Source organism: Halichoerus grypus, chromosome 4, assembly GCF_964656455.1.
Source record: "Halichoerus grypus chromosome 4, mHalGry1.hap1.1, whole genome shotgun sequence".
Lineage (NCBI taxonomy): Eukaryota > Metazoa > Chordata > Mammalia > Carnivora > Phocidae > Halichoerus > Halichoerus grypus.
The window spans coordinates 39,997,700-40,017,364 of NC_135715.1; the positions used below are offsets into that span (position 1 = coordinate 39,997,700).

The following is a 19,665-nucleotide window of genomic DNA, read 5'->3' on the forward strand; positions in this document are numbered from 1 at the left end:
CTTCTCCATTTCCCCACAAAAGACTACTAGTTTTAAAACTTACTTTTACTACGGTATTTATACTCCATTTAATTTTTAGAAATAACTGGATTTGACTACAAATATCCACTATATCATTATGATGGCAAACTCATGGAAATCAAATCTAATTTATGTGAGCTTATATTTGTTCACTTAACTACCAAATTGACCTGGGCAATAACCAATCCCACTTCTGTTTGGTGAAAATATATAGAATATATATGAGTGAGGTAGTGTACATTAGGGTGGTTGAGGGGTAAGAGAAGTGTTTATAAATTCTACAACAAAAAACAAAAGAAAATTTAGTTAGATTTAATAGAAGCTGACATACTTCAGGTGTTTTTTAACCCCATCACTTTTTATGTGGGTATGACTTTCAGACAATATCTCTGAAAGTATTGTCTCTTTTCCAAATTCATTCACCTCAGTCTCAGCAGAATAATTTAATTAATACACAAAGTATGAAAATAGTGTCCCTCGTATTTATAAATAAATGAATTTTAAATACTTATGTGCCTTGGGTCATCATCCTCTCAACCAAAATTTTAATTTGCATTTGACTTAAACACAGTTGATTTCAATGAGTTTCAGAAACATCAACTTCATACATACAGAAAAGAAAATGTAACCTGATTTCTTCATGTGAAAAAGATTGGAGTTTTTATTAAAAACAAACAATATTGGGATGCCTGGGTGGCTCAGTCTGTTAAGTGTCTGCCTTCGGCTCAGGTCATGATCCCAGAGTCCTGGGATCTAATCCCACATCGGGCTCCCTGTTCAGCGGGGAGCCTGCTTCTCCCTCTGCCTACTGCTCCCCCTGCTTGTGCTCTCTCTGTCTCTCTCTCTCTGTCTCTGACAAATAAATAAATAAATAAATAAATAAATAAATAAAATCAATCTTTAAAAAGATAAAAATAAAACAATATAAATTTGTCAGTGTAATTTGATGGCTTCTTTAAAAAGCAGATGTAATCTTAGGCTTAAGTTATACAAGAATAAAATATAGATCTAGGGAGGAGATAGCCTCATTATATAGTTTGATGGTTACAATTTATCTAGAGATGATATAGAAAAGCCCACATACAGTCTCATTGTAATTCTACATGCAAAGAGTTCACTACCAATGTTAATTTGAGATGGTGAGGACATAAAAATACTTTTGCTTGTGACCTTCAAGTACTCACTCTAAATCAGGTATCAGTAAATATAGACAGGTCTCAGAGATTATACCAGATGTAAGAAGTTCTAAAAATTTACAAACAGTGATGAAATGAATGAATTAGTAAGGATTTGCACTTAAAACATGACAAATGGGAGGTTTATTATTATCCCAAATGACATTAGAAAAATGATATCTGCTCAATATAACCTTTTGCAAATATTTAAAACAATATTAGAATTAAGACTGACAATCTTCATGGTAGACTGTGTTTAAATGAGAGTGGATGGGCCATCCCATTTGCTCATTCTTGCTGTTAGCCAAGAGATGGATGGTCATTTGCTTGAGGTAGAGGATATAAGAATCTACAAGGCACGGTTCCTGCGCCCCAGTTTACATCAATCCATTTTTGTTAAAACAATTTTGGTACCTTTTTCAGTAAGTTAACCAGATGATTTTCATTGGTTCTTTGTTTTTGTTTCTTCTTAAGAATACTCCTTCCCCAACACACACACACACACGCACGCATGCACACATGCACACACACATGCATGCATGCACACACACACACGTACACATACGCACAGAGCAATGAGTTTGTAATTGTTAACTTTTTTGACACTTAACATATATTTCACCTGGATAGCATAAATTTATTTATTTATTTATTTATTTTTTTTAAAGATTTTATTTATTTATTTGAGAGAGAGAGCACATGAGATGGGGGAGGGTCAGAGGGAGAAGCAGACTCCCCGCCGAGCAGGGAGCCCGATGCGGGACTCGATCCAGGGACTCCGGGATCATGACCTGAGCCGAAGGCAGCTGCCCAACCAACTGAGCCACCCAGGCGCCCTGGATAGCATAAATTTAGATTGAATTTCCATTGTAGAGTTTTTCTGATTGTAAGCACTTTTATTTCCTTGTTTTTACCTTGTTCCTTTTAAGAGTATGTCAGTATCATATGACCTCACTGATATGAGGAATTCTTAATCTCAGGAAACAAACTGAGGGTTGCTGGAGTGGTGGGGGGTGGGAGGGATGGGGTGGCTGGGTGATAGACATTGGGGAGGTTATGTGCTATGGTGAGTGCTGTGAATTGTGTAAGACTGTTGAATCACAGACCTGTACCTCTGAAACAAATAATACATTGTATGTTAAAAAAAAAAAAAAAAAAGAAGAAGAAGAAGAAGAAGATAGCAGCAGGGGAAGAATGAAGAGGGGGAATCGGAGGAGGAGATGAACCATGAGAGACTATGAACTCTGAAAAACAAACTGAGGGTTCTAGAGAAGAGGGGGGTGGGAGGATGGGTTAGCCTGGTGATGGGTATTAAGGAGGGCACGTTCTGCATGGAGCACTGGGTGTTATGCACAAACAATGAATCATGGAACACTATATCTAAAACTAATGATGTAATGTATGGTGATTAACATAACATAATAAAAAAAAAGAATATGTCAAATATCATATATATAGATTTTGTCCATGTTGAAACTCTACTGGCATGGCTAAGACATACTAAATTCCTCTATCGCTTTACAAATTCTGGCGTGTGTTTGTTTTTTTTATTTGTAGTTTATCTTGGGAGATACAGATAACATTTATGATCTTTACTTGCTCATATGAGAATTGCTGCTGTTAAAATACCCTGAAAACAGCATTTCAAATTAAGCCAAAAATGATTTGCCCCATGCTGTTGTCATCTTGTGTGAGACTTAAACAAGAAACAACTGTGAAATAAAAGCTACTAGTAATGCCCAGAAAACTGAAGTGAAACATAAAGAAACTCAACCATGACTGGATAGTTCATTTTCTTTCCCCATGCTTCTACTAAATGAAAAGAAGATGATAATGTGTGACATAAAGTTGCAAGAGATCACAAAACAACAGATTTTAATTCTAAATATAGTAAGAATTTATAAAATGGATCATTTCTCTAGTAGTTTGGTCTTCATATAATTGAACGACAATGCATTAATGGTGTATTAAATGGTGATCCATTGAATGTGATATTCTTTAAAATTAGAAGAAACACCTTCTGAACAATTGAGTTTTTTACAACATGAGTATCAATATCGGAAGAGTCATTTCATATTTTGCTTGTTTCTATTAAAGTTACTGTATATTTATTGCTGGACCAAGAACACTAGTTTTTAGAGTAATATTTTTCCAAGTCTTTGACTGCTATAGGGGCCATTTTCTTGACAAGTTTTGCTCTATTTTCCAGGTTTTAAAACTCTAGACCTTGGGGTCATGTTAATGCAGTACCTGATGGAGTAGAAAGCAACTGAACATACTTCAAATCAACTACACTTCAACTCAGTGTTCTCTTAAGTTACATGAAGCACGATGAAAATTGTTAATGTACGCGAAATCATTAGTTCCATTTCCAACATTATCCTATTTAAAAGAATCAGATACAGTTTGTAATTAACACGGTACTATCAATGAAGTTGTCATTTGGAAGGATGATTATTAGCCATTAAAAAGTGAAAAGATCTATTTACTCTCACATCTGATATCCTGTGTGGGCATTTTGAAAAGTGCAATAGTATTTGAAGCCATGTTTCAACTCAGAATTCGTGTGTTAATAACCATGTGCTACAATAGCAATTCAGAATAGTTCCATAAAAATCAATTTACAGTTAAATTTATATTTAATATTCACTCTGTGATTTTCTCTTATGGAGTTCTTAGGAAATCTTACTCAAGTTGCACTTTGTTTAATGGAGAGTGAGACACACATCTGTTTGTACTATTAGCTTATTATTAGGTGAACCATGAGTTTTTAAATTAGTGGCCCCAATATCTAACATTTTAGTATATAATGTTATATAAAAACAAATGAGAATTTTATGGATTTTCTGTTTTTAAACATTTCTTAACATGTGATTGATTTCAAAATTAATTTAGGCTTTTTTAACAATTAATAAAATGTGGCATAGGAACTATGTTTTCAAAGCTCGTCGGGTGTTATTACACTATTCTATCAATTGCATTTTTTATGCATATGTATTATTGAATTTGAGCCTTTTAAAAACTTTATTAAGTTAGTACTATATGCTTAGACAGGAGACACGCCAAAGAAAACTTGCCTGAGATCCAAATGTTGGTAATGACAAAGTCAGGATTCTAAAGCAGGCTTGTCTGGCTCTAAATGCGTTATTCTTTGCACTATGAGGGAGTATTTATTATTTAAAGCTGGCTCTGGAACCTTTTATAACATTTAGTCAGTTAAATCTAAATCAGTAGGGTAATATGTAAAACACGTAACAGGAGGGTATTTAGTCTAACTGAAGTACAAGGGGGGAAAGTTTTGACAAAGTCAATATATTTACAAACACAATAATCTCTCATAATATTTAGTCTTAAAACTTTCCTCTTATTATGTGTTTGGTTTTCTTTTTATTCTGATACTACAAATATAGATTACCAGAGCGTTGTTTCCAAATAGTGTTTACAAATTAGCTGAAATCATTAAATTAATAATTTTAATATACTTATGTGCTAATGTCTGTGCTAACCCATATATTTCTTCCTAAGACAAGTAAAAATGTTATAGCATTTTCAAGGTTAGAAGCTTTCAGAGAAAAGAAGTTTTTCATCTGTATTTTTTACGATGATATGAGTTGATCTACATCTGATATCTCTAACATATTCCCTGTAGGGACCAGATTCAATAAAAAAAAAGAGGGGGGGTTAGGACATGAGAAATAAATGGAAGACATTGATAACCAATCATGGAGTTCTTTCTTACTTAGTGTGGACAAGACCTCAAAATCCTTCTCAACAAGTACTCCAGGAAGCCACTACCAACTGATAAGAGTTGGCATGTCAGTTGAAACCTATTTACCATCCCTGCCCTCAATTCCATTCTTAACACAGTTGCCAAACTTGTCTTTCTAACATTTCATTCCCCTCCTAAAACCCATCGTTGACTTGACATTGCCTTTAAAATGAAGCACAGGGCGCCTGGGTGGCTCAGTTGGTTAAGCGACTGCCTTCGGCTCAGGTCATGATCCTGGAGTCCCTGGATCGAGTCCCGCATCGGGCTCCCTGCTCAGCGGGGAGTCTGCTTCTCCCTCTGACCCTCCCTCCTCTCATGTGCTCTCTCTATCTCATTCTCTCTCTCAAATAAATAAATAAAATCTTTAAAAAAAAAATAAATAAAATGAAGCACAAACTCTTGAATATAGCATAGAATGCTAACACAGCTTCTGCCTATTTCTTCAGCCTCGACGCCAGTCCTACTCTCCCAAATACACCTCAACACAGACACATGTAGATACCCTTTCTCTCACTCTCTCACACACACAATGCATTCCCAAATAGACACACACACATACACACATATACCACCACATACTTTAACATACACTGACAGACAGACACACATAAAGAGACACACATTTGCACTCAACTCAAATAAGAATAATTTATAAGATTATTCCAAATCTTTCAAAAGTTGCATATATTTTTGTCTCTATTTCACTCCCCATCATCCTTCACGCTTTTTGAATTGTGTAATCCCTACTTAGCCTTTCTGACAAATCTCTTCCTTGATTTTTGGGCTGAGTTCTGTGTCCAAGATGCCTCTTTTATGTTGCTTTTTAGAAAACCATTAGCACTCAGTATGTACTACTGTCATCATATTGACTAGATTGCATTTATTAATATTGGTTTAATTGTCTATATAGATTGAACATATGTGAGAGTAATATGGGATAATTGTTTTCTGATGCATAGAATGTGTATACCATATAATAAGCATTCAACAGTTATTTGTATTAATTGAACATATATTGTTTCACTATTTTATTTAATTTATATACTCATACATATTTATCACATTATATGCGTTATTATTATAAGTGTTTTGTACGTACTAATTCACTTAACCCTCACAACAGCCTTTGACTTAAAGACTACATTCCAGCTGTAGAGATGAGAAACTTGATGTCTTTATTCAATTTTCCCCAAAGGAGACTGGGATGAGGATTATTAAGCAAATGATATATCTAGAAAGTACTCCCAGGAGAAACCAGAAGGAAATAGAGGAAGCAGGTTGGGAAGGTAAAGAAACCAAGTAAGGTGTAATTTCTAGCTAAGCGTGACCTTATCCCAGAGGGAAGTTCTAGAATATAAATTAGGCCTTATATATTGTCCTGAAGGCAAATGAGCTGAATTTTCACCCTACTGCATCAGTTAGTCCTTGGCTAACAATACCCCAGGCAGTTATAAGCTTCCAGGCACATCCTCTCTCTCTACCTACAGTCAAAACAGCTTTAGATGCAAATGGGAGTCCATTGAGTAGAGTTCCTACTATAGCAGTTTGAAGCCAGTAACACATAGGTGAAGCTGGAATGAACAGAACAGTTAAAGGGATCTAGATCCAAGGAATCCTGGATGGGTTCCTACAGGCTTCATTATAAGGAAGTTAAATAACTTGCCCAAGTTCTCCCAGTTAGACAGTAGACCTGGAATTGGAATGCTGAGCTTTCTGTTCTCAATTCTGTGTCCTTAACTACTTTACTATGCGGTTATTCTTCCTTTATATTAATTTAGAACTTTAATCTTTCAGCCCGGTTTCTACCCAATTGACTAAACTATCAGCTAAAATATGCTGCACTCTAAAGTCTGACCAAATCATTCTTTGAGGTTTATATTTTGCAAGGTACAATGTGTATGTTGGTAAGAGTAGGGGCTTTGGGATCAGACAGTTCTGGGTTATAATCCTTGATCCACTCTGTATTATTCAGGGTCTCCAGAGAAACAGAATCAATAGCATGTGTATATATACAGAGATTTATTTTAAGGAACTGATCCACATGGTTATGAAGGCTAGCAACTCCAAAATATGCAGGATAGCCTGGAAAACTGGAAGAGCTGATGTTACAGTCCTGGCCTAAGGATCATCTGTGGGTAGAATTCCCACTTGCTCGGAGGAACTCAGTCTTTGTTCTAGTGAGACCCTCAACTGACTGGATGAGTCCCATCCAAATTACGGAGGGCAATCTGCCTTACAGACAGCCCACAGATTTAAATGCTAATATTCACCCCAAACCACCCTCACAGAAACATCCAGAAATGTGGAGAATAATATTTAACCAAATGTCTGGGCATCATGGCTCAGTCAAATTGACACAAAATATTAACCATCACACACAGTTTTATAACTACCTTTAAGAAACTTACTAATTTCTCAAACTGAGTTTCCTCTTATATTTTTTTTCTTGTTTTCTTTATCTTTTACTTGTTTTCTTTATCTTCTTATCATCATTAGTAATCACAACATTGTTAGTTCAAGCAAAGAATTAAATGGCATAGAATGAGAATAGAACAAAGCACCTAGCAATGTAGCCCATAATATATATTCCATAAATGGCAATATTTACAGAAAGCAGGTCTAATTACTTCATTTTTCTCCCTCAAAGTTTGTGGGTTTGGAGATTCAAAGCTTGAAAAGGTACATGTTAATGATTAGCTTGTTTGAGTGATTATAACGGATCAGAGCATACGATTGTTCCTTTTATAGTGCCCATTTCTTTGCCTTTGTAGAAAAAGAGAAAAAAATACATAATGTTAAGAATTTTAAAAATAATGGTATTGTGAATAAAAGACTTTAATTTTCAGAAAAATAAGAATATTCCCCTGCTGAAAATGACTCATTTATAATAGTCTAAGTTTCAGGAATATATTAGCTGTCTTAGAACCCTTAAGAAATGTTTAATGCAGTATTGCTTTCCAAGTATTAAATTGTTTTTACTTTATTTTTCTTTTTTGGTGACTGTTAGAAAAGAAACTGAATATCTTATACTATTCAATGTCTACTACAAACAGAATGGACAATACAGGAATGTTTGCTTATAGTATATTGAAAGCAATATTACATTAAAGTTTCTTAAGTTTTATATTCTCATGATGAAGTGAGACTTACAAACAATAAAAAATGCACACAACACACTACAAAATCAAGCCTGTCAAACAGGAATTAGAAAGGGGATTCAATAGACAATTAATAATGAGTGTGAGAGGCAAATCAAGGTGATGAGAGGTAAAGACTGACTTTCTGTAGAGACCCAATCATGACCCAAAGGAATGGAAGAAGTTGATCACCCAAGAACCAGGAGATAAGTTTTTAGACATAAGGGGAATCAAATGCAAAATATCTGAAATAGGAAACAAGATAGCATGATTTAGAGTCTCAGAGAACCGGTGATGCTAGAACATAGTGAGCTGGGGAGAGTAAAGTAACATTAGAGAAGCAGAAGCAGGCCAGACAAGAATTGGCCCTATTGTCCACTTTATTCTAAGTTAATGAGAGCTAGGTGGTCACAGATCAAGAGCTCTAGAAAGTATAATGTAAGTTTTGAGAAGAAAGATGGAGCATGGGAGTATGCAATTTAGAACACTGAAATAAAAATAGGAATCCATTTGACAAAAAAAAAAAAAAAAAAAAAAAAACAGGTGTTCAAGATTTTTGGTAGAGGCAAAAGCATAGAGGGATGTTAGGTGTAATGGAATATCTTTTTTAAAATTAAGGGAATTTAGTTCTAGAATCATGGTATCAAATACATAAATCACATGGTGTCATGGCCACACATTCTATCTCCACTGCTATAAGTTGGTGGAGATATGACTTAGTGATCTCCTCTTTGGTTTTTCCTAGAATCGTGAAACAAACACACACTCCCCTTCTCTGACTCACAGCACAATTCCCAATCTCCCTATAGGTATTATCATGACAAAGAAGCCCTCTTTCATAAATGAGAAGAAGCCTTTCCTTATTTTGGTAGCTCTTCCAGCCACATAGTTTCCATAGCAAATTTGTGCTAAAATCAAGATCTTTATTCACAATTCTTTGACTTTGTCAATCTCTCTAATCCATTTGCCTCACCATTGGGTCAATATTTATGAAGACATCTTGTCTTCACTTCTTTCCATAACTCACTTAAATTTTATAATCCATCATAAGTAGTGTTAAATCCTTTCTACTTAACTTATTCCCCTAACACACTTTAATCACAATTGTTTGCTTAATTGTTTAATTCCTTGACTCTATGCTTCTTGACCTCAAAGATATTGCTTATTTACTTGACAGTTCTTTCTTTAGCACAAAGAAGGCACTATCTATATTTATACTTATATCTTTTTACTAATGTTATAATTGAGTCCAATGATTTTTTGGTATAGCCAACTTGCCCAGTAAAAAATATCTAATCAATAAGAAGCAGTGTATTATAACAAGAAACAATGATTTAAGAACATGTTCTGGGGCAAAAAAAAGAAAAAAAGGTTATTATACACATATCTATCTCCTAATTTCCAGGCATACAAAAAATAGGCAAAGTGGAGAAACAAGTTATAAACTAGTAAGTAGACAAATAATACATACATTTGCTAATAGTCCCATTTAGCACTGTAGCTATAAAAACCTAAATAGCAAATAATTCAATTTCAAATTAGTGATGGTGTATTTTTATTATATTCTTTATCAAATTGCTATAGGGAAAAAGATTCTATTGGAACAAAGACTAACATGCTTGCTGCAGCAGCACATACACTAAAATTGGAACTATCCAGAGATTTGTAAGGCCCCTGGACAAGGATGACAAAGTGCTTCATATTAAAAAAAAATAACTTATGAAATGTCAATTTAACTTTTATATGAATTTAATCAGATTTGGGGTGACATATTTTATTTTGGTTTTTATTTTGTAGCCAAGGCTACAGTGATTTTAAAATATCATTGGTATAATTGATCCCTTTTTTATGTGTAACTTCACAATGAAATACATAGTATTCTATATTTCAAGACAGAACAATGAAATTCAGTCTCTCAGATGACCAATGAATTCAGGCTGGGAGTTTGATTCTCTTATTATTTTGGTCTCATAAAGTATATATATTGATATATTATGTGTGTATATATATAATATATATATGATTAAATAATGTATATTATTACTAAGCAACTTATTTGTGCTTGAATCTTATCCTTTTCTAAAATCCTCTCTGAGACAACTGAAGAACAGCTTTATCAACACAGAACAGACTCTTCAATGACATGTTTGAAATGCGTTGTAGTATTTACAAATAAAAATATCTCTTTAGTATGTGTGCCATGGGTAATGAATATGACCACTTTCTATGTTTTAGCAAAAGAAATGCATTACAGTTAAGAGAACCATAATTTCTGGGACCCATAACATGCCATTTTCTCTCATCTTTTGTTATTTAAAAGGATTTACAGAAGCCAGAGCTGAGGTTTAGTAAGATATTTCATAACCCAATGTATTCATTATTCATTGTTGTGTAACAAATTAGCCCCAAACTTAGCAGCTGAAAGCACAGACCATCTATTATCTTATAGTTTCTGTAGGGCAGAAATTTGGGAACAATATAGTTGGATGAATTTAACTAAGGGTATTTCACAAAGCTTCAATCATGATGTTATCTGAGACTACAGTCATGTCAGGCTCATGTGGAAGAGAAACTGCTTCTAAGCACACTCATGTCGCTGTTGCCTTAAGACAACAGGTCCTTACCATGTGGTTATTTCCACAAGAATACAGACACTGTGATAACCTTTCTTTTTCCAAAGCAAAGTAAGATATAGAGACAACTAAAGCTAGAGCAAGAGAGAAACAAGAAAGAATTCCCAAGAGAGAAGATTCTTTTTAAAACCTAATACCAGATGTAACATCCCATTACTTCTGCCATATTTTGTTCATTAGAAGCAATAAAAAAAAGAAAAATATATGCAGCCCACATTTAGTGAAGGAAATTACATCAGAGCATGAACCAGGAGGCAAAGTTCATTGGGGGCCATCCTAGAGCCGGCCAACCAGAGTCTTCCCTCAGGTAACCAATGAGTCATCTTTCTACTATGCAAAATGTATTCTATCCCCTCCAAATTACCTTGAGTTTCATCCTTATAGCATCATTTCAAAGTCCATAAACTCAACATCTAAATAAGGTCTAGATACAAATAAAGCAACCCAAATGTAGTTGCTTAAGTACAGCACCTCAAGTGGGACTTCTCCAAATCTGTGGATCTGAGGAAGTACAGAGAGAAGTAACCTGCCTCCGTTTCCCCAATGAACACCCAACATATAATACCGTATAGGCAGAGGATGGCCACTACAGGTATTCTTGTTCAGAAAAAAGAAAAATTGGGAGGACAAAGGAAGAAACTAGTTGATAGTAATTATAACATCCAATTGGACAAATACTGGCAGTTCTTTGAGTAGGTCTCAGGCCAGGGAATAATTTTCTATGAATTTCAATTCTACCCTCAGTGTTCTTGGTACCATCCTCTTAGTCATGTTCCCTTTTTCTTTTCCTTTTTTCATGAAACATAACATGCATCTGCAATGATAGAGTAGGCAGTTAGCTAGATATGAGCGGGGAACAGGTGTTTTATGACTGTTAAAAAGTTTCAAACAGCTGGGAGAGACCTCGGGGAACACACATGCACTCTCCCCTATGCCCAGTGCCCTACAGTAATGTATAGCTTCATTGTATTATATTTACTTTGAGCTTTTGACCCCCATTGTGGAGGATGGCTGCCGTGACAGTTCCAACAAGCACCATATGGGGCCAAAAACTCCCTAATACCAGCCAGTGGGAGGAGTCCCTTAGATGACTGGAGGCAACCTTAGTCAGAGACTGCCCTGGCTATGACCCACAACCTATCCAAACGTGAAAAGAAAAGATGACCCCAGCCCCCATGCAGTTGCCACCTCTGGGCTTGCCCTCTCTCCCACGTTTAGAGTGTACTCTTGCTTTAAGAGTTATAAATGTTTGCTTACTTAAGAATTTGGCTCTGAATTCTTTCTTGGCTGATCTCAAGAACTGAGGCCATGGAACAGGATTTACCACTGACATAATTGAATAGATCTCTCTGTGTCCTTCTTGCGAGTAGAATTCTGGGGATCCAAAGGTCTCTCCTAATTTTGTACAATCTCTGACTCTCAGTCCAAGCAGGTGATGTTTTTGCCCCTCAAATACCAAATCAGTATCTTAACCTTCTACCTTCACCCACTAGAAAAAAGGAGCAAATTAAGCTTAAAAATAGCAGAAAGAATGAAATAATAAACAGCCTCTTCATTTTAAATGTATGTAGTGTGATTCTGAATTATATCTCAATAAAGCTGTTGTGTAAAAAATGTCAATCAGATGTAATTTGTGTTTTAAAAAACAAAAGTAACTTCAACATGTTAATGATCACAGATTTTTTCACTTTAATCCTCTTTCTTATTTAAAAAATAAATCTGAAAACTTTTCAAAAGTCTTAGCCAATTGCAAGTATAAGGATGTGTCTGTGAGGAGAGATAGGTGATGGTGATAGGTCTCCATGCTGGTTAACATAAAATTGTGTCTAGCATTTGTCCCAATAATACAACATCCAGATATTTGGGCAAAAAATGGGCCTACTTCCTTCAGCCCAATACCCCTTTTCTCCCTCCTCCCTTGCATTGGTTGGTTGTTTTTATATAATCTCTTCCAAACCACAATTCTGGCCCAGTGCTAAGCTGCCCTCTTGCACTAAAGTACAGTGATTATGCTGTGGCTTTATTTCTCCTCTGCACCCTTCTAACAGAAGGCAACTCCATTAACATTCTAGATATGGACTCCAAAGTATGAAGGAGAGCTAGAAATAGCTGCTAAAAGACTCCAAGGGAGGAAGGAATTAATAAATCACATATGAAAAAAAAATCACATATGAACCAAGAGCCTGAAATTTTAGAAAGTTAGATGAGAGGGGAAATGGGAAATGAGAATCAGTAATTCTGTCCTCAAAAGTAGGTTCACTTGTGAATGGGTGTGTGTTTTGGATTGCAAGGGGGTAGTAGTAGGAACATGATGATAATTACCTCGTGTGATGCTTAATTTTATGTGTCAACTTGACTAGGTTAAGGGATGCCCAATAGCCAGTAAGTTCTGGGAGTGTCTATGAAAGTATTTCTGGAAGAGATCAGCATTTGTATTAGTAGACTGAGTGAGGAAGCTCTGCCTTTACAATGTGAGTATCCTCCAGTCCACTGAAGGCTGAAAAGAACAGAAGGGGAGGAAGGACAAATTCTCTCTTCTTTCTCTCTCCTCCTGAGCTGAAACGACCATCTTCTTCTGCCCCAGAGCTATGGTTCTTGGGCCTTCAGACTCTAGGACTTAGACCAGAGGCCCTCTGTTCTTAGGGTTTTCTTTGGTCTCAGACTGGCTTTAACCATCTGCTGTCCTGGTTCTCAGGTCTTCAGGCCCCAGATGAATTACTCCACTGGTTTTCTTTGTTTACAGCCGGTAGATACCTAGACCTATCCACCTCCATACCATGTGAGCCAATTCCCATAATATCACTCCCCTTATACATATTTTTATATATCCTCTTGATTCTGTGTCTCTGGAGAACCCTGACTAATACACTTGGCAATACCTGAGAATCTATTAACAATAATAAAGTTTGGAATACTAAAAATTCAATAAAACGAGATAAGAAAAACTGAAATTTTGGCCTAGTTATATAAAGGCAACATAGATCATAATCACTTATTTGAAATGCTTATCATTTTTTTCTAATTACTCTATAATATATTTAGGGCTGTGAATATCAATACGTGTCAGGTTTTTAGTATAGTTGAATAAAAAGCATACTTTGTTCATTTTACCAAGTTTGCTGCTCAGTTTGTTGTGATTTTCTATCCACAATTGAAAAACTTAGAGAAAACATTGTTTTCAGTCTTATATTTTTTAACAGAGGGCAAAATCTGAGTTGAACTGTGTATTTTTCCATTAATATTAGATCACTCCTCTCTTAATTCACAGTTTTCAATAAAATGTCCGGCCTTTTAAAATATGCATTGTTTTATTGTATGGTTTTGTTTCAGATAGGCTATTATTCAAAGCATACCCTATTAAGCATAATTCTTTGTAACTTCAGTTGCCTTTCATATGAAAGAGCTCATTCATCCCCCAAGAAATGACTTCGTACTTATTGCATGTTAAGCATTGTGTTAGATTCAACCAGCTGCTGGAAAAAGACAAAGACATTGCCCTGAGGTGAAAGACCTTACCAGGTAACGTGCCTCATCTTTAAACCCTCTCTCTCTTTGAAAGAACTCAAAGTGCTTTCTTCTAATTTTGTATCATGGTTGGATATTTGACTGACAGTTTAGAGAAGGTCCTAAAGACATTATTAATAATAAAATAGTTTCATCTTTATTCAGTTCTGATCAGGTACTAGTCACCAAGGCTAAATACTTTTCCTTTATCATGACAGAAGCATCATGTCCATAATGGCAGTATGAGTTGGGCACTACTTTTTAATCACCGTTTTAAAGATTTTTTTTCTAACATCCAGAACTGTAAGAGAATAAATTTTTGTCATTTTTAAAAAATAAATAAATAAATAAAATAAAGATGAAATGAGTAAATATTAATTATAATGATGCCATACGTTCAATGTAAAGACACTAAGTGACTTGGGGCTCAAAAACAACATCATTTTGATTAGAAAATTCATACTTCTAACTAGTTATACAGCTGCTTGTAATTGTTTCTACGTCCTTCTGTTCGTCTGTTAGACACCATCAGTTTATTGTTTTAATATTAATGGTTCATTTAAATGTATGTATAAGACTATGTTTTTAAACGTATGCCACTTTGATATATATTTTTAAATGAAAGATGTATAAATATGATAATACTACATTTAATCAATTTCTAGAATGAGGAACAAAGTGATCTAAAGTCGAATAAAAGTTCTAGGTGTGAAACATGAGCCTTGTAAGAAATTTCTCTGCATTCTCTCACTCTCTCATTTATTTTATTTTTATCTCTTGTTCTTCTAGATATTTAGTCCTGACTATCCTAGCATATATATACCTGCAAAATATATGATTAAAACTCAAGTGTTAATCATTATGTTAGGGCCTGCTTGCTAAGTACTAAGATAATTGTGGCTCGACTCAGTTTCTTAAATGTTGTATATTTAATGAGTTTTTGTTAGTAGTAGGAACAGTTGTAGCAGCCCATGTGTATGCACGGGGTGATGGTGGCGGTAAGGGGAGAATAGTTACACTCTCCTTTTGTCCCGTATTTCTGTTCTTCAGTCATTAGTTGTCATTGCGCAATCGTGCTTAATTCTCTTGAAGAGCTGTTCTTTTCAGGAATGTTCCCGTGGAATGTAAAATTTGACTTCTAAAAGAAAGGAACATTTTGCAGAGGAAACAAACATAGGTGTAACATCAGATACAATAGACATAAATATATATGTATAAATATGTAACATAATATATAATGTATATAACAGATATAAATATGTAATAGTTTTTATTCAGAGACATAATTAGTTGAAGCAACAACTCTTCCCAATGGTTGTAGAGGACAGATAACCCCTTTAAAAATAAGGAGTGGTAAGGTGCTTTGGAAAGTATGAAGCTAGTTTTGTTTTATCTGTGATTTTTGCCTTTTTTAATTCTACCAGATCATGCTATATTCTTGGGGAAAAAAATGATTTTACTCCTCTAGATTTCATTTCACCTTTTAATTATGTGGCAAATTTTGAATGAGGTATTTAATATAGTATCTGAATAGCAGCTCTGGTTCATAAAAGAACTAGTTGGAAACCAAAAATCATCCTACATATGCTGCATAAATAATTCATTATCAGGACTTAAAAAGGCAAAAAAAGTTGCTGGTAAGTTTTTTGTATTAATTATCAGAAGAACTGATGATTGGAAAAAGCTTTCTAAAAATGTAGGACACCACAACCTAAATCTTTTCATGGTGATAGTTCCTGGCAAAGCAAATGAATAATTGCAAAGAAAAGTATGCTGGAGGGGGCGCCTGGGTGGCTCAGATGGTTAAGCGTCTGCCTTCGGCTCAGGTCATGATCCCAGGGTCCTGGGATCGAGTCCCGCATCGGGCTCCCTGCTAGGCGGGGAGCCTGCTTCTCTCTTTGCCTCTGCCTCTCTGTCTCTCTGACTCTCATGAATAAATAAATAAAACATTTAAAAAAAAAAAAAAAGAAAGAAAAGTATGCTGGAGGACAATGGAAGAAAGTGGAAAGGCTATCATATGAAATAGAACAATTGGAAAGGATGTGTGATTTTAGCTTAAAGAAAGGCGAGGAATAGTAACAAAGCTAGAGAAAATGGTGAGACATTCATAGCATCGTGGTTAAACAAAGTTAGAAAGCATGGAAAGAAGTGAGAAATGCTAGAGGGGGTCTGGGAAAAATTATGGTGATAACTGAATAAAAAATGAAGGATTTTAAAATTCAATGTGAATAAGATTATGAGTGATACTAAAACACAAGGGAGAACTACATTGCAAATAACACTTATTAAAAATAAGGATTATTTAAATTTAATAAAATTGTTGACCAATATATTTTAGATTAAAGAATGTATACAGGGTTGCTAAGTATCACTTATGAATATCATTAAAACTCTTCAAACATGTGGATTTGAATTTACTCATGAAGTTGGCAATATTTAGTTCCTTACATATTGTTATCATTAGATGGTTGTTTTTCTAAGTGATCACAGTTAATCAAGATTGGAAAATTTACTTAAAAAGAATTTATATAATTTAAAATGGATTTTTTTTTTATTTTAAAAAAATGCCTTTGGGAGCACCTGGGTGCCTCAGTCCGTTAAGCATCCAACTCTTGATTTTGTCTCAGACCATGATCTGAGATCATGTTGTGAGATCAAGTCCTTCATTAGGCTCTACATTAGGCAAGGAGACTGCTTAAGATTCTCTCCTTCTTCCTTTGCCCCTCCACCTCTAAAAAAAAAAAAAAAAATGCCTTTTATATTTAAGTCATCCAATCAGAGTCATTTGATTTGTCAAAGAAAATTTGGTTGGCCCCTCAAGAATTATGAGCCAAATACTTTTTTTCTTTCTCAATCTTCATGGATATTTCTAACAGCATGTGAAAACACATTCTTCTTTAATCCTTACTTTGCTGGGTTTGAGAGACTTGACATTTTTCTCAACATTCAAAAAATACATGGGGAGAAAAGAGTGTCTTTTTTTTAAGAGAAAGTTGAAAATTTTATGAGGATTTGGTTGATCCTACTCTGATAAAGCATCATAAATACTCAATGGCAGCCCGCAGAAGTTATGGCCAAGTTAACAGAAACAAACAAACAAACGAAAACTTTCTTTCTTGAATCTGCCTTGAAATCCCAGTTGTCTAATTGATATATATTTGCGTGATCAGATCATCTCACTTGAAATGTCATAAGCAAAGGCACAGATGAAGTACTATTATGTTATTTGTGGGTAACTTGTTTAGAATGATTTTATTTTCCTTCTAATCACTGATGTAATTAATGTAGTATATATGGCTCCAAGCCATGATAAATAGAAATGTAAAGTTTTGTGGTGAAATTTCATGACAGTTTCCAGCTAAGAGGCAGTCACCTGATGGATGATCGATCACATAGATGCTTATGTATGTATTTGGAATATCATGAAAATGAGCACACAGAATGAAATATCCACCCAGAGTAGACATAAGTAAAAATAGTTAAAGCATTTTATGAAAGTGTTTTATCATTTACAAATCTATAAAATATAATGCTCTACAGTCATATTCTTTATGTTCATTCCCTTACTCCCAAATATATCAGAACTTTTTGCTTTACATATCACTTGAAAATTCATCTTCTTTCTTCTTTCTATTTAATTTTAAAAGATGCCAAAGAGAAAGAGAAAAAGATAGTGGCTTAAATTTTCAGGAGTAAATATTTATTCTTTGAAATTACATTTACCCCTGTGACAATCATTTGCTGTTTTGGTGTGTGATTGTGTTAGCAGAAAATCAGGCAAATGAGAGTCAAATTGACTGACTTTTTTGTATATACTTGATCAAATTTGATAAAAAGTGAAACACAAAACATGGAAATATAGGCTCAGGCCTGCCTATGTAGACAGTGATAAATTACTGAAGACTAAAGCCTTTTGAAGCATTATATGTACTAAATACTTACTATGACAATGCGTCCACGGTCACTATCACCTTTATTTCAGAATTAAGCATAAAATATTTTTGTGGTATATTTTCCCCCAAATTTCTTAAGAACATCTGCTAAAGTCTGGATTATTTGGTTTGGGTTTGGCTATTTAATGCACTGATTTCTATAAAACGTACTTCAAAGTCAAATGAAAACTTTGAAATTATCTCAGTAGAGAAGTGATATATAACTGTACTTGAGAATCAATGCATTTTGGGTATTGGTCTCTTATTAGAATCCAGATTCTCATTTATAGCTGTCAGTGTGGTTTCTGTACATGTAACTTGCTGGCAGTGAACTTATGTTACAGAGAGAAAGAAGGTTGAAAGTTAGCATTTGCAGCTTTGCTCAGGCTTTTTTTTTTTTTTTTTATCCCCTCTTAACAAGCCATCTGTGTATTCTCATAATTACATCACTAGCAGTGACATCCTTTAAATTTTGATTACTCATGGTTTTGAAATATGCTTAAAATTAAAGTAAAGAGTATAAAGCAAAATTAGACAGAAAACACAGAGAATAAAAACAACTAATTGGATGTAAACTTAAAATTTAGGCATGAAATAGCAACAGTGACGAAAGTAAATGGGGCGCACCAGGATGGCTCAGTTGGTTAAGCCTCCGACTCTTGGTTTTGGCTCAGATCATGATCTTATGGGTGGTGAGATCGAGCTCCACACTGGACTCCTCTCAGCTTGAAGATTCTCTCCCTCTGCCCCTCCCTGCACTCACTGGTGTTCTCTCTCTCTCTCTCAAATAAATAAATAAATCTTAAAAAGAAAATAAAAGCAAATGGAAGACTACAATTGGAAACATTTATCAGCTAATTTAAAATACATAATGATAAGTGATTTTATACACATCTGGAGTCAACTTTGTTTTCAAGCTGCTGTTGTAACTCTTCAATAAGAATCTAAGATGTGCATGGGATAGCTTGTAACAAAGTCACTGAAATAATACACATGTATTAAGCACTTACTATGTTGCCTTCACTATTCTAATTTTATAAAGATTATTAAATCTACTTGTTAGAGTAAAGGCAGAACTTGGCTGAGGTACAGCTCACAGCAGATTCTCTGGGTCCACAGACCTATCCATTATTCATTTCCCTGGTTGCCAAATGTATAAATATAAGGGAAATATTTGGGAGTTGGCAGAATTCCTACATTGATTACTTGGCAGATGGTATAAGGGTTTTTGAAACAGGGAAGGCAACATGGAAGTCTATGATACTTCTCTCACCCTGGTCAGAATATTTAACAAAAAAATAAAAATATATATCCTAGGATGAATGACAGTGATTATTGCCATCCTTGAATACCTATTGGATACAGGGTTCATGTTCCCCATCAGGACCTCATTTAGTCATTTTCTGTTTCCCCAGAAAACAAGATGGATACTAGAAGATTACAGTGGATTTCAGGAAAGTCAACCAAGTAGTAATTCTAATTGCAGTTGCAGTG

The 19,665-nt window shown here is 34.7% G+C and overlaps 1 non-coding gene across 1 annotated transcript; it reads left to right on the top strand.

Moving 5' to 3' along the window:
- Positions 1 to 9,721: 9,721 nt before the first annotated feature.
- Positions 9,722 to 9,823, top strand: LOC118528941 (U6 spliceosomal RNA). Its single transcript, XR_004913872.1, has one exon. It is a non-coding gene; the product is annotated as a U6 spliceosomal RNA (small nuclear RNA).
- Positions 9,824 to 19,665: the final 9,842 nt, after the last annotated feature.